Source organism: Oncorhynchus mykiss, chromosome 9 (assembly GCF_057628025.1).
Source record: "Oncorhynchus mykiss isolate SJ-2025 chromosome 9, ASM5762802v1, whole genome shotgun sequence".
In the NCBI taxonomy this organism is placed as follows: Eukaryota; Metazoa; Chordata; class Actinopteri; order Salmoniformes; family Salmonidae; genus Oncorhynchus; species Oncorhynchus mykiss.
The window spans coordinates 60090579-60104824 of NC_143030.1; positions in this window are offsets into that span (position 1 = coordinate 60090579).

Below are 14246 nucleotides of genomic sequence, written 5' to 3' on the forward strand. Positions count from 1 at the left end.
GGTGTAAAGCAGACTGAAGCAGGTTTTACTCTAGGATTTTGCCTGTGCTTAGCTCCATCTCGTTTCCTTTTATCCTGGAAAAACTCCCCTGTAATTGCTGATGTCAAGCATACCCATACCATGATGCAGCCACCACCACGCTTGAAAATAAGGGGGCAGTTACTCAGTGATGCATTTAAACCTAAAAGTGTATTCTTTAGCATTATTACTTTGGTGCCTTGTCGCATACAAAATAGTGTTTTGGAATTTTTCCTCTGTATATTTGCATTATTTTCACTGTCATTTAAGTCATTATTGTGGAGTCACTACAATGTTGTTGATCCATTCTCAGTTTTCTCACAGCCATTGAACTCTGTATCTGTTTTAATGGCCTCATGGTAACATGCCTAAACAGTTTCATTCCTGTCCTGCAGCTCAGGTCAGAAGTACGACTATCTTTGAGCTGTCTGGGTGGTTTAATACATAATCCACAGCATCCTTATTAACTTGACTATGCTTAAAGAGATATTCAATGTCTGATTTGTTATTGTTACCCATCTACCAATCACTGCCCCTCTTCATGAGGCTCACCCTGTTCTTCGTAGTTGAATCTGTGCTTGAAATGCAGTACTTGACTGAGGGACCTTACAGATGTTGTATGCGTGGGGGACAGAGGAAAGGTTAGTCATTAGGAAAATAATGTTAACCCCTATTATTTCCCACAGAGTGAGTCCATGTAACTTATGTGATTTGTTGAGCCAAATTTTACTCCTGAACTAACGTAGGCTTGCCTGAACAAAGGGGCTGAATATGTATGCAACAACTATATTTTAGTAATCAAATTTGTATTAATCAACCACTTTTACCTTTGAATATTTTGAGTTATCCCACTTTGTAACACAATAAAATGTGAAGAAATCCCAGGGGTATAAATTATTTTGCAAGGCACTGTAAAGGCCTACAACTGGAGACAATGAGGACATGCGGAACAAAATGCGCACACATACAAAACCCCTGGGCCATTCCCAGCTCTGGAGACACACAGGCACATCTTTGTTTGTGCACGCTGCATGACTCTATGTTTTCTATTAGTCACAGTTACACTATCTGGCCGGTCCCTACAGAAGACCGGCCAACCGTCTGCACCCTGACTGCTGCCGAATACTATGATCTCTGAGGGAGATGACAAGTCATTGAGGAAACTGTCACTAACAGAGACAAGCCTCTAGATGTGACACTAAGCCAATACGAACCTGTTATCCCCAGCCAGGTCTTCGTCTCATCCAGGAGCAGCAGAGAGACTTGACTCACCAGAAGATCCAGTCACCAATCCAGCGACGACAGCCACTTCTCTCCACTCCATCTCCCAGCCGCTGCAGTGAAATGATGACAGGCTGTGGAGGCTGGTCTGCAAATTGGAGCTGGACAGAGAGGAGACAGACACACTGACAGACAGATGGACACACTGACAGACACTGGCATACACACAGACTACATACATTCTAATTATGGATAACTTAGAGTGGAATGGGCCTTTGATTCCTATAGAATTCTCCTTTGTTAACTCAGAGGTAAACATGGTACAGTAGGCCAGTCCAAGACTGCCAGTTATCCAGGGTCTATTGGTATTTGGTGTGCTGCTGTGCTTAATGTGCCCCTTGAGGTAGTGGCCATGGATTCCTGAAATGAATAAGGATCCACCGCTTTTTTTCAATTTTCACCTGAAATTACATTCTCAAATTTAACTGCCTGTAGCAAGGATATGCATATTCTTGGTACCATTTGAAAGGAGACACTTAAGTTTGTGGAAATGTGAAAGGAGTGTAGGAGCATATAACACAATAGATCTGGTAAAATACACACAAAATAACGTTATTTTGTATTTTTTTCTAACATCATCTTTGAAAAGCAAGAGAAAGGCCATAATGTATTATTCTAGCCCAGGTGCAGTATACATTTTGGCCACAAGATGGCAGCAGTGTATGTGCAAAGTGTTAGACTGATCCAATGAACCATTGCATTTTGGTTCAAAATTTTGTATCAAGACTGCCCAAATATGCCTAATTTGTTTATTAATAACTTTGTTCAAAATTGTGCACTCTCCTCAAACAATAGCATGGTATCACTGTAATCGCTACTGTAAATTGGATAGTGCAGTTAGATTAACAAGATTTTAAAGCTTTCTTCCAATATCAGATATCTATGTCCTGGGAAATGTTCTTGTTACCTACGTTAGCTCAACCGTCCCGTGGAAGGGACACTGATCCCTTCCCTTCCGGGCTATCTGCATTGTGTCCCACCACCCGCCAACCCCTCTTTTTACGCTTCTGCTACTCTCTGTTCATCATATATGCATAGTCACTTTAACGATACCTACATGTACACACTATCTCAATAAGCCTGACTAACAGGTGTCTGTATGGAGCCTTGCTACTCTTTTTTCAAATGTCTTTCCACTGTTGTTTTATTTCTTTACTTACACACACACACACACACACACACACACACACACACACACACACACACACACACACACACACACACACACACACACACACACACACACACACACACACACACACACACTTTTTTTTGTCACCATTGGTTAGAGCCTGTAAGTAAGCATTTCCCTGTTAGGTTTACACCTGTTGTATTCGGCGCACGTGACAATTAAACTTTGATTTGATCCCGAAGAAGTTAACATAATTCAAACCAAAAGTCACAGCAGAGGAGGATTTTCCAATGACAGAATTCCTCTCAACCCACACATACTTCTTACAGTTACAGCCGTCAACATGTAATCAGCTGGTATGAAGAGCAGTGGAATTGAGGAAAAAGAGCTGCTGTTCCATAGAAAAGTTACGTGACAGTTATACGATAAATCATTGGGATTTCAAATGGACAATTACAATGTTCCAGTTTCTATTGTCTAGAGGGTGAGTGTTTTTTTTTACCATTTTCTGTGGAGTGAGAAAAGTATGATTCCCCATCATGCAATCTGAGCAAACCCCTGGGATACACATTTCAATCCCAATTCCAGTCCCCAAAAAATACGTCCTATTTTTACCAGCGTTACACTCCATAGAGGGAAAGCACCAGCCCTCAGCTTTTGGTTTTCCCGCAGATATGTTGTCCCTCCAGAAATGAAAATAAACACACGGTAAACCACAAAGATAAATGTGGCTGCTTGTGTGGAAAATACGTTTTTTCTGTCTCTGTGAATGCTCTCTTGCATCCTTAAAGATAGATCGTTGAGGGGAAACGTTGGGGGAAAAGTAGTGGATGATTAAGTACATTAATTGCTGGCATTGAGTGTCCACAGAGACAAAGAGGGAATCATTGATATTTTGCTTATAAACATGCGAGGAGGGATGAATACACCGCAAAGCATAGATCACCCAGAATATCTATGGTATACATGCAATTCAAAACTAACAAATGCCAAGTAAGAATGTAGGATCCTATGAGTATCATAAGACAGTGTAATGCAAAAGACAGAAACAGAAGTGATGTTAAATTACACATGCTTAACTGTGTTCATCAGAGGAGGGTTGGCGCTCACTGGCTAAATAGGCTGCTGAGGTTTGTTCAATTCTGTCTGCTTAGCGTTGGCTAATGGACACAGTATCACCTGTTGGTCCATATCTAACTGGGAATCCCACTGGGTAATGTGGGAAATGTCTCGCTGAAACAACTGAAACTGTCCAGCTTTGGTATCACAAACAGATACATTTTTTGACAAATTCCTCCCAGTGCAAGCCAGTGATATAGCAGCTACATGTAGCAACTGCCAAAATAAATGAACCACGTAAGTGGGGGATACAAAGTATATTGAAAGCAGGTGCTTCCACACAGGTGTTGTTCCTGAGTTACTTAAACAATTAACATCCTTTCATGCTTAGGGTCATGTATAAAAAATATCTAGTTGCCTAATATATTTTACTGTCCTGGCTAGAAGAGATCTCTGACTTTGAAAAGGGGGTCTCAAAAGGAGCATAGGGTGTGTGCCTGTCTGTCACCAGATCTCAAACCAATGTAAAACTTAAGCCTGAGAAAGCGTTTTCCACCACCATCAACAAAATACCAAATGATGGAATTTCCAAACACTTGTAGAATCTATAAGTGATTTTATGATGGTGTTTCCTTTATTTTGGCAGTTACCTGTATACTGTAGCTGGTGTGCAGGGTGGGGCTGGTATAAAGTATAGCGTGCCTCTTGGCAGTGACAACGGATGCTTCACTTCTCCAGCTGCAGTAACAGTTGTCAGCTGCTCTTCCCGGATCTCCACGGTAACGTGAGCCACGCTGTTATCGGATCCAGGGAGCTTTTTCTCCCCGGGAAAGAAAAATATGTAGGGGAGGAAGAGAAGGAGAGAGCGAGAGAGAGGGGGGCAGAGGGTTTGGTCATGGCCCCATGTGGGAGTATTTAATAACAAACATTAAAAATACCACAGAAATCCTTAACCACATTCCCACGGTCTGACTGTAGCTAGGCCCTGACAGCAGGGTTAGAAATACCCGCCCCTGGACTTGCTCCAGAGTGTGCACGCACACACGCACAAATACTGTTGAGCGTGAAAAACCCAGCAGCGTTGCAGTTCTTGACACAAACTGGCACACCTGGCACTTACTATCATACCCCATTGTAAAGGCACTTACAATGTTTTCGGGAAGTATTCAAATCCCTTACATTTTTCCACGTTGTTACATTACAGCCTTTATCTAAAATGGTTTAAATTTGTTTTATTTTTAATAAAAATATTTTTAAACAGAAATATATTATTTACATAAGTATTCAGACCTTTCGCTATGAGACTCGAAATTGAGCTCAGGTGCATCCTATTTCCATTGACCATCCTTGAGTTGTTTGTACAACTTGATTGGAGTCCACCTGTGGTACATTCAATTGATTGAACATGATTTGGAAAGGCACACACCTGTCTATATAAGGTCCCACAGTGGACAGTGCATGTCAGAGCAAAAACCAAGCCATGAGTTCGAAGGAATTGTCCGTAGAGCACCGAGACAGGATTGTGTCGAGGCACAGATCTGGAGAAGGGTACCAAAATATTTCTGTAGCATTGAAGGGCCCCAAGACCACAGTGGCCATCATCTCTATTTTTATTTGTTACTTTTTTTGTACTTTATTTATAGATTATTTTATTTTATTTATAGACTTCCAGTGAAAGAGGACAAGACGGCGAGCTAGCAGCCGTGCGTGGTAGTATTCTGGTCTAGGGGATGTACCCCAAAAATGGCAGTGAATGGGTTGAGGCTTACAGTTGTATTACACATATGTGAGAATGCCTCAAAATGGGGTCCCAGAAGCCACTCAAAGATTGGCATGACCAAAATGTGTCCCACAGTCACTGGACACTGGTGTCCCACAGTCACTGGACACTGGTGTCCCACAGTCACTGGACACTGGTGTCCCACAGTCACTGGACACTGGTGTCCCACAGTCACTGGTGTCATGTCAAACACTTGGTCATTATTTTGATATATTTTTGCCAATCTGTCATTAGAGTAATGGAGACAGTGCAAAATGTTTAACTGAATGAATATGCTCAATACTTTGTTAACGATCATCGTTGGGCAGCTCGCCACCCATGTCTTGCTCCCATGCAGATTTAGAATTTGCCAAGGAAGGCGGGATTAATGTTCTGTATTATGTCATATAATCTGGAGATTGTGCCCTTCAGATAGGGGTTAAGATCTAAGCACCTCTCGACTGGACACTTAGTGATTTGATTTATTTATTTGGGGGCTCGAGTAGAAATGAAGGGAAATGTTTTTTGGCAAAGCGGAGAGTTTGCAGGATTCTAAAAAAGTGGCTATTGGGAATATTATGGTCAACCCTCAGATGCATTGAATGAGACAAATGTGTCACAAAAAAAAACACCTATGTCAGAACTGGAACGCCTCACGCCATTTGCACACACTGTATATATCCACACTTTCCTTTTTTTTCTATTGTGTTATTGGCTTGTTTCATTTTTATTTTTTTATATATTTTTTTTACCCCTTTTTCTCCCCAATTTCGTGGTATCCAATTGTTGTAGTAGCTACTATCTTGTCTCATCGCTACAACTCCCGTACGGGCTCGGGAGAGACGAAGGTTGAAAGTCATGCGTCCTCCGATACACAACTGCTTCTTAACACAGCGCGCCTCCAACCCGGAAGCCAGCCGCACCAATGTGTCGGAGGCTACACCGTGCACCTGGCAACCTTGGTTAGCGCGCACTGCGCCCGGCCCGCCACAGGAGTCGCTGGTGCGCGATGAGACAAGGACATCCCTACCGACCAAGCTCTCCCTAACCCGGACGACGCTAGGCCAATTGTGCGTCGGCCCACGGACCTCCCGGTCGCGGCCGGTTACGACTCTACGCTTGTTTATTCCATATTCTGTTGTTTGTGTCGCACTGCTTTGCTTTATCTGCCAGGTTGCAGTTGTAAATGAGAACTTGTTCTCAACTAGTTAAATAAAGGTTAAATAAAGGTGAAATAATTTTTTAAAAAAGATTAGATGTTAATGGAGAGAAGCAGTTTGCTTGTTTAAAGCTAAAGTGATTTTGGGAATTGGGACCAGATTATAAGGGAGTTCTTGACAGTGGGATTCAAAACATGGGTGCCAAGCTACCTACGAATAGACACTGAGCTCTCTCTGTCCATGTCTTAATAGGATACCCTACTAACATACTGTGAGCATGTTTAATACTAACAAGTTTATACTCCCACAGGACCACCTGTATTATTCTTTACTATTTGACTGGTTGGTCCGCCTTAGTGCTTAGGTTGTACAGACGGTAATTAATACTGCAGGACAGGTATTAATTACCAAGCATTTGCCAGTCATTTTTTGGTGTTCTGGCTTGTTAGGATGTTTAACCGAGGATTACATTTATACAAATGTTAAATTATACTGGGTTTGTTTTCCAATTATTGTATCCCAAGTGGATGGGGTTGGTCGGGGGAACATACATAATAGTGAAGACATCAAAACTATGAAATAACACATATGGAATCATGTAGTAAACAAAAAAGCCTTGATGACAGCTTTGCACATTATTAGTATTCACTTAACCAGCTTCACCTGGAATGCTTTTCCAACAGGCTTGAAGGAGTTCCCACATATGCTGAGCACTTATTCGCTGCTTTTCCTTCACTCTGGTGCCCGACTCATCCCAAACCATCTCAATTTGGTAGAGGTTGGGGGATTGTGGAGGCCAGGTCATCTGATGCAGCACTCCATCACTTTCTTTCTTGGTAAAATAGTCCTTATACAGCCTGGAGGTATGTTGGATCATTGTCCAGTTGAAAAACAAATGATAGTCCCACTAAGCACAAACCAGATGGGATGGCGAATCGATGCAGAATGCTGTGGTAGCCATGCTGGTTAAGTGTGCCTTGAATTCTAAATACATCACAGTGTCACCAGCAAAGCACCCCCACACCATCATACCCCCTCCTCCATGCTTTACGGTAGGAAATACACATGCAGAGATCATCCGTTCACCCACACCACGTCTCACAAAGACACGGCGGTTGGAACCAAAAATTTGGACTCCAGACCAAAGGACACATTTCTACCGGTCTATTGTCCATTGCTCATGTTTCTTGGCCCAAGCAAGTCTCTTCTTCTTATTGGTGTCCTTTAGTAGTGGTTTCTTTGCAGCAATTCAACCATGGAGGCCTGATTCACACAGTCTCCTTTAAACATTTGCTGTGTGTTACTTTAACTCTGTGACACATTTATTTGGGCTGCAATTTCTGAAGCTAATGAACTCATCCTCTGCAGCAGAAGTAACTCTGGGTCTTCCTTTCCTGTTTATTTATTTTTTCACCTTTATTTAACCAGGTAGGCCAGTTGAGAACAAGTTCTCATTTACAAGTGCGACCTGGTCAAGATAAAGCAAAGCAGTGTGACAAAAAAAATAAGAGTTACAAACAAACGTACAGTCAATAACACAATAGAACAATCTATGTACAGTGTGTGCAAATGTAGGGAGGTAAGGCATTACATATACCATTGGTGAAATAATTACAATTTAGCATTAACACTGGAGTGATAGATGTACAGATGATGATGTGCAAGTGTGCTGTTCTTGCCATAATAAGGACTTGGCCTTTTTACCAAATAGGGCTGTCTTCTGTATACAATCCCTTCCTTGTCACAACACAACTAATTGGCTCAAATGCATTAAGGAAAGAAATTCCACAAATTAACTTTTAACAAGGCACACCTGTCAATTGAAACGCATTCCAGGTGAGAAAATGCCAACGGTGTGCAAAGCTGTCATGAAGGCAAAACCGTGTGGCTATTTGAAGAATCGCAAATATAAATTATAATATAAATATTAATTTTGGTTACTACATGATTCCACATGTGCTATTTCATAGTTTTGATGTCTTCACTATTATTATTATATTATTAGAAAATTGTTAAAATAAAATAAAAACCCTTGAATGAGTAGGATGTTCTAAAACCTTGGACCGGTAGTGTATCTTGTTATTATCCTTCAAATATGCATAAGATACATTAGAGAACACAGTTGGATAGAGCTCTACTGAGGCTCGGTTTAACATGGTAGTATTTTGCTCTAGTCTAGGAGAGGTAGATGCAGCAAGGCCAGCACAGGGGTGCAAGGTTTTCTGGGTATTTTCTTGTATTTATTTTTCATTACTATGACCTTTTCAGCACACTGGCCATGTGATTACAAATGAATGTTAGTACGATTACTATGACTACACCTAATTCACATACTCCAGGCACCACCTGCTTTATCAGCTGGAACTGAAAAGGAATTAACCATGTGGTCAAGCATAGACGCGTGCGTGCTCATCTTAAGTCTTTAAATCCGGACATTGTTTTTCTCCAAGAGACCCATCTCCAGTCCAGCGACCATGATAAACTGAAGAGAGGATGGGTCGACCAAATACTGCACTCCAACTTTGGTGCTAAAGTCAGAGGGGCAGCCATCCTTATCAGAAAAGGCACGTTGTGTGTCTCCTCCAAAGTCATTTCAGATACTAATGGCAGATGTGTCATGGTGATGGGGAAATTGTTTAGCATAGAGGTTATTCTGGCTAACCTCTATGGTCCTAATTGAGATGACGCTCAATTTTTCTCAGACCACATTGCAACACTCCCCGACCTGATCTCTCATCATTTGATACTGGGTGGAGATTTCAATTGTGTATTACATCCAAGTCTCGACAGATCCAGACTGAAGCCCAACACATTTATTTCAAAATCAGGTTCAGTAATCAACTCATTTCTAGAATCCTATAATTTGTCTGATCCATGGAGGAGGAGCAATCCCACTGCTACACAGTCCACCGCTCAAACTCAGAATTGACTTTTTCCTGCTGGAAAATATAATTATTCACCTTCTAACTAATAGCCAATATCACAGCATCATTATCTCAGACCATAGACCTGTCCTGCTAGATATCCACTTTCCGGACAGTACTGTGTAACAACGCGCGTGGCGACTTGACCCACTACTACTATCCTGTAGTGCCTTTAAAAAATACATAACTCACATTGATGTCTATTTACAGATCAACTGCACCCCTGACATGTCTCACTCTACTGTGTGGGAACCATTAAAAGCATATCTCAGGGGCCAAATTATTTCATACACAGCGCATGACAAAAAAAAAGCGCACTAAAAGCTTATCAGAGCTATCTCAACTCATTCTAGATGTGGACAACAGGTATGCCTCTTCTTCGACTCTTGAACTCTACAAAAGAGCCTGCTACACCAATTGGAATTTGACAATCTTTCCACTAAACAAATGGAGCAGCATTTGTTTAAGTCGAGGCAGCCATTTTATGAGCACAGAGAGAAAGCTGGCAAGTTCTCACCAGCATCGACAATCCGCTGCTAGCATCACCATACCTGAAATCTGTGTTGCAGCTGATTTAACTTCTACCAATCCCAAAGAAATCAATCAAATCAACTTAAGTAATTCTACTCTGCTCTTTACAATCTGGACATCCCTGGTCTCAATTCAGATGAACAAACTAACATGGATGCCTCAATAAGTTATGAAGCTACTCTGGCACCCGAGTCCATGCAGAGTGGTGAAGCTCCTGGGCCTGATGGCTTCCCTATTGAATTTTATAAAGAATTTATCCTCTAAACTATCCCCTATCCTCAATGTGCAATGAAATCCTTTCTAGTCAGACACTGCCCCAGACACTTACCCAGGCGACTATTTCGGTTTTGCTTAAAAGGACAAGAATCCAAAAGACTGTGGCTCATACCACCCTATAAGCCTTTTGTGCTGCGATTATGCAATTCTCACAAGGTCCATTCGCGCCATTTAGAGACAGTGATACCTAATATAATTAACTCAGACCAAACCTGATTTGTCTCAGGTAGGTAATCTTTCTATAATATGCGCCGGCTATTTGTTGTTTATTCTGCCCACTCAACTCGACAGCCAGAGGTTGTCATTACAACCGGGTTGAGTGGGAATATGTATTTACGGTACTAGAGAGATTTGGGTTTGACACGTCATTCCTTTCCTGGATTAAGATTTTGTACTCGTCCCCAGTGGCTTCTGTTCCCTCTCCACAGGGGGGCCACGCAGAGTTGCTGTTTATCCCCTTTCCTATTTGATATGGCTATTGAGCCTCTTGCTATCAGCCTGCGCGTGGACTAGAGGATTAAAGGAATACTAAGGGGCTACTGAACTCACAAGGTGTCCTTATATGCAGACAATCTTCTTTTCTACATCTCTAACCTTGTGGAGTCCATACCCTATCATCTATTGGACATTCTCTGGTTAGAAGTTAAACCTAACAAAAAGTGTGCTCCTCCCCATTCCCATTTAAGGTGGAGCATCAGGTCTACTTATTTGGGGATAAAGGTCACAAGCTCATTTAAGGCTCTTTAAACACAACTTCAAAACACTCCTGGCCCGCACTAAGAAGGATTTCACAAGGTTGTCGTCTCTTCACATTTTCATTAGCAGGTCACATTAATTCTGTTAAGATGACTGTACTACCTAGGTTATTGCACGTATTCCAAATTATTCCCATTTCCCAAGTCAATGTTCAAAACAACTGGACAGCTACATTTCCAACTTAATTTGGAATAAGTCAAATCCATTAATGAGAAAGGTATATCCTTAATCCCCCAATTTTTTACACTACTACTGGTCAGCAAATGTATCTAAATGTGTTCATTAGGTTTATACATTTGAAAATAAGGATGGTCCAACTTGGGCCATCATGGAGGTACAGTCAAGCCTTCCAACGACTAGGCTAATTAGTACCGTGCCACCAAGCACCGAGGCTATCCAGCCGCAGCTAGTTGGTAAAAATAATTGTGCCATGTACTGTAAATAAAATACTATTCAAACTAGTATATTGTGATGCCTTACAGAGGACATCCTCCTTCCCAAGAAGGTAGTGGAATTTGACTACGATGGGTCTGGGCGGCTCCCCATTCTTCGATGTGGACTGTAAGCTTCTGTGAGTACGGTTAAGGGTGGGGGTGTAATCGAGACCTAGTATTTCTCATACATTAGCAGTTTAGTTATGAACAGGGTAGGCCACAATCCGCCTACAGTCTCAAGCTGTGGAACAAGTCTCTGAATGTCCTTGAGTGGCCCAGCCAGAGCCCGGACTTGAACCAGATCGAACATCTCTGGAGAGACCTGAAAATAGCTGTGCAGTGACGCTCCCCATCCAACCTGACAGAGCTTGTGAGGATCTGCTGAGAAGAACGGGAGAAACTCCCCAAATACAGGTGTGTCAAGCTTGTAGCATCATACCCAAGAAGACTCGATGCTGTAATCGCTGCTTCAACAAAGTACTGAGTAAAGGATCTGAATACATTTGCACAAAAAAATGAGTATTATGGGGAATTACGTGTAGATTGACGAGGGGGAAAAAAACTACTTTATCGATTTTAGAATAAGGCAGTAACATAACAAAATGAGAAAAAAGTGAAGGGGTTTGAATACTCTCCAAAACTGTTGTCTTGCCCATTCACCCACTGAACGGCACACATACACAATTCATGTCTCAAGGACTTAATTTTGTAAATTTTATTTAACCTGTCTCCTCCCCTTCATCTAAACTGATTAAAGTGGATTTAACAAGTGACATCAATAAGGGATCATAGCTTTCATCTGATAGGTCTGTCATGGAAAGAGCATGTTTGTAGACCTCCACAAGTCTGGTTCACCCTTGGGAGAAATTTCCAAACGCCTGAAGGTACCACATTCATCTGTACAAACAATAGTATGCAAGTATAAACACCATGGGACCATACAGCCGTCATACCGCTCAGGAAGGAGACGCCTTCTGTCTCCTAAAGATGAACGTACTTTGGTGCGAAAAGTGCAAATCAATCCCAGAACAACAGCAAAGGACCTTGTCAAGATACTGGAGGAAACGGGTAAAAAAGTATCTATATCCACAGTAAAACGAGGCCTATATCGACATAACCTGAAAGGCCACTTCCTGACATCAGTCAGGAAGTTAAAGCTTGGTCGCAAATGGGTCTTCCAAATGGACATTGACCCCAAGCATACTTCCAAAGTTGTGGCAAAATGGCTTAAGGACAACAAAGTCAAGGTATTGGAGTGGCCATCACAAAGCCCTGACCTCAATCCTATAGAAAATGTGTGGTCAGAACTGAAAAAGTGTGTACGAGCAAGGAGGCCTACAAACCTGACTCAGTTACTGTGTCAGGAGGAATGGGCCAAAATTCACCCAACTTATTGTGGGAAGCTTGTGGAAGGCTACCTGAAACGTTTGACCCGAGTTAACCAATTTCAAGGCAATGCCACCAAATACTAATTGAGTGTATGTAAACTTCTGACCCACTGGGAATGTGATGGAAGAAATAAAAGCTCAAATAAATCATTCTCTCTACTATTATTCTGATATTTTACATACTTGAAATAAAGTGGTGATCCTAACTGACCTAAGTAAGGCAATTTTTACTAGGATTAAATGTCAGGAATTGTGAAAACTGAGTTTAAATGTATTTGGCTAAGGTGTATGTAAATTTCCAACTTCAACTGCATGTTGTGTCAAGATGGATCACACACACACACAATAGTAAAGTGAGGAAGTGTTGATAATGGTAGATAGCAATATCTTCCCTTCAAGGGAATGCTTTTTGGCACTGTTTTCTCAAGCAGACACTTCCACCAGGCCACGTCCTGTCCTCCCTAGTTACAGATAGGAAGGCCGGACGGTGGCTTCTGTGCTGTGGGGTAGGAAACTAAAAGGTCCATTACTTTCCGCTGCTGAAACAATGTGTCTCAAGAGAGGCAGGCTTGTTGGTCTGGAGTCGGTCTCCTCAGCTCGTGCTGCTCTGGTCACCAATCATGCTACAGTTTAATAAACCCTCCATGGAACACAACATTCTGGTTATCAAACTTTCAACAAGTGCTAGATGCTATCCCCTTTCCCTGGAGCACTTAAATCAAGTCAAATAATGAATAGGTAATTGTTAGTTGTCGGCTATCAGAGTGCTAGATTCTCCTCCCCTCATGTGGGTTGCAAAGTACATTCACGTGGTCGCCAGTGGCTCCATGACCCAGTCACTGGGATTAGAGATTCCTGCCAGGGATTCCATTTGCCCTCCCTTCATGTTTCAAATCGTGCGTCAGCACTGTTACAGTAGGCCTTTTTTCTCCCCGAACCACCTCCTTCTCCCAAAGCAGTCTAGACCAAACCGCCACACCACCGCCTCGAGCCCCCCTCTACTCCTTAGCTGAACTGAACCACCCAGCGCCCCTCTCGCTCTCCTCCCACTCTGCTCTCCACAGCTCAAGGTCAAGGACAACCTCCCTCTTCAGAGCTACCAAACTAGCCCTGTGAAACTCAAACTAGCCCATCTGGACCACTGCAAGAAGAGCGATCAGGAGGGGGAGCCATAGGCTTTAACCCCTTTACGCCAGATTCTCCTCAGGGGTATTTTGGCACACTGCAAGGCATGCTCCCCTGTAAAACCACTTCATGTGTAGTCCAGCGGAGCTATGTTGGACATACAGTGCATTCAGAAAGTATTCAGACCCCTTCCCCTTTTTTTTACGTTAGAGCCTTATTCTAAAATGGGATACAATTATTCCCCCCCCCCCCCCCCCTAATTAATCTACACACAATACCCAATAATGAAAAATATGAGATGTTTCTACAACTTGATTGGATTCCACCTGTAAATTACATTAATTGAACATGATTTGGAAAGGCACACACCTGTCTATAGAAAAGGTCCCACAGTTGACAGTGC